At 48.7% G+C, this 3058-nt stretch overlaps 1 non-coding gene across 1 annotated transcript; it reads left to right on the forward strand.

Annotated features, from left to right (window-relative positions):
* The first annotated feature begins 228 nt into the window (after positions 1 to 228).
* Positions 229 to 310, forward strand: TRNAS-GCU (transfer RNA serine (anticodon GCU)). The gene has a single exon. It is a non-coding gene; the product is annotated as a tRNA-Ser (tRNA).
* The last annotated feature ends 2748 nt before the right edge of the window (positions 311 to 3058 follow it).

Here is a 3058-nt window from a genome sequence, read left to right on the forward strand (position 1 = left end):
ATGTAAAGTTCACACAATTATTAGAATTGTTTAGCTCGTTTGTTATATAAAAATCACCTCAAGTAATCCTCTGGGGCGAGGAGGGGATCTGCTAACCTCCCCGGGTGAAGAACCGAACTTGGCTGTTGCTGTTGTTGATGATTCTGATGATTACTTTGATGATGATGATGTTGATGAATGATGATGGGTTGGTTTAAGAGGAAGAGCGGCAGCGAGGAAAACCAATGGGACGAGGTGGCCGAGTGGTTAAGGCGATGGACTGCTAATCCATTGTGCTCTGCACGCGTGGGTTCGAATCCCACCTTCGTCGCTCACTTATTTTTTATTCCACCGTTCTTTATTTTTTTTTTTAAATACGGCACCCGAAGATTTGTGACAATGATGATATCATTGATGCAAAACAGGATTATTCTTTTTTTCTTACAATAAATGTTTTTTTTTATAAATGGGACCTTTATTATGGGATAATTTTATTTTTTAAATGGGACCTTTTTATATTTTTTCAAATGGGATATTTTTTTTATAAGAATGTGTTTTACCCTTTCTGAAAATACAACATGAATTGTTGTTAAGATGTTCAAACAACCAAATAGATTAAAAATTTTGCAAGGAATCAAGTTTCTGCATTAACCACACACACGAACTCAACACTGCACAGACTCAGCACTGCCACCCATAGACTCAGCACTGCCACTCATAGACTCAGCACTGTCATAGACTCAGCACTGTCACCCATAGACTCAACACTGCACAGACTCAACACTGCCACCCATAGACTCAGCACTGTCACCCATAGACTCAACACTGCCACCCATAGACTCAGCACTGCCACTCATAGACTCAGCACTGTCATAGACTCAGCACTGTCACCCATAGACTCAACACTGTCACCCATAGACTCAACACTGCCACCCATAGACTCAGCACTGCCACCCATAGACTCAGCACTGCCACACATAGACTCAACACTGCCACCCATAGACTCAACACTGCCACCCACAGACTCAACACTGTCACCCATAGACTCAACACTGTCATAGACTCAACACTGCCACCCATAGACTCAGCACTCTCACCCATAGACTCAACACTGCCACCCATAAACTCAGCACTGTCACCCATAGACTCAACACTGCCTCCCATAGACTCAGCACTGCCACTCATAGACTCAGCACTGCCACGCATAGACTCAGCACTGCCACCCATAGACTCAACACTGTCACCCACAGACTCAACACTGCCACCCATAGACTCAGCACTGCCACCCATAGACTCAACACTGTCATAGACTCAACACTGCCACCCATAGACTCAACACTGCACAGACTCAACACTGCCACCCATAGACTCAACATTGGCACACATAGACTCAGCACTGCCACCCATAGACTCAGCACTGCCACCCATAGACTCAGCACTGCCACTCATAGACTCAGCACTGTCATAGACTCAGCACTGTCACCCATAGACTCAGCACTGCCACCCATAGACTCAGCACTGCCACCCATAGACTCAACACTGTCACCCATAGACTCAACACTGCCACCCATAGACTCAACACTGTCACCCATAGACTCAACACTGTCACCCATAGACTCAAGACTGCCACCCATAGACTCAACACTGCCACACATAGACTCAACACTGCCACACATAGACTCAGCACTGCCACCCATAGACTCAGCACTGTCATAGACTCAGCACTGTCACCCATAGACTCAGCACTGCCACCCAGAGACTCAACACTGTCACCAATAGACTCAGCACTGCCACCCATAGACTCAGCACTGTCACCCATAGACTCAGTACTGTCACCCATAGACTCAGCACTGCCACCCATAGACTCAACACTCCCACCCATAGACTCAACACTGCCACCCATAGACTCAATACTGCCACACATAGACTCAACACTGCCACCCATAGACTCAGCACTGCCACCCATAGACTCAACACTGGCACCCATAGACTCAGCACTGCCACCCATAGACTCAGCACTATCGCCCATAGACTCAGCACTGTCACCCATAGACTCAACACTGCCACCCATCGACTCAGCACTGCCACCCATAGATTCAGCACAGCCACCCATAGACTCAACACTCCCACCCATAGACTCAACACTGTCACCCATAGACTCAACACTGCCACCCATAGACTCAGCACTGTCACCCATAGACTCCAACACTGTCACCCATAGACTCAACACTGCCGCCCATAGATTCAACACTGCCACCCATAGACGCAACACTGCCACCCATAGACTCAACACTGCCACCCATAGACTCAGCACTGCCACACATAGACTCAACACTGCCACCCATAGACTCAACACTGCCACCCACAGACTCAACACTGCCCAATAGACTCAACACTGCCACCCATAGACTCAGCACTGTCACCCATAGACTCAACACTGTCACCCATAGACTCAGCACTGCCACCCATAGACTCAACACTGCCATCCATAGACTCAGCACTGCGACCCATATACTCAAACCTGCCACCCATAGACTCAACACTGCCACCCATAGACTCAGCACTGTCACCCATAGACTCAACACTGTCACCCATAGACTCAACACTGCCACCCATAGACTCAGCACTCCCACCCATAGACTCAACACTGCCACCCATAGACTCAGCACTGTCACCCATAGACTCAGCACTGTCACCCATAGACTCAACACTGCCACCCATAGACTCAGCACTGTCACCCATAGACTCAACACTGCCACCCATAGACTCAACACTGCCACCCATAGACTCAGCACTGCCACCCATAGACTCAACACTGTCACCCATAGACTCAGCACTGCCACCCATAGACTCAGCACTGTCACCCATAGACTCAACACAGTCACCCATAGACTCAGCACTGTCATAGACTCAGCACTGTCACCCATAGACTCAGCACTGCCACCCAGAGACTCAACACTGTCACCAATAGACTCAGCACTGCCACCCATAGACTCAGCACTGTCACCCATAGACTCAGTACTGTCACCCATAGACTCAGCACTGCCACCCATAGACTCAACACTCCCACCCATAGACT

This window comes from Petromyzon marinus, chromosome 74 (assembly GCF_048934315.1).
Source record: "Petromyzon marinus isolate PM22_M1 ecotype Great Lakes invasive population chromosome 74, UKy_Petmar_22M1.pri1.0, whole genome shotgun sequence".
Classification (NCBI taxonomy): Eukaryota; Metazoa; Chordata; class Hyperoartia; order Petromyzontiformes; family Petromyzontidae; genus Petromyzon; species Petromyzon marinus.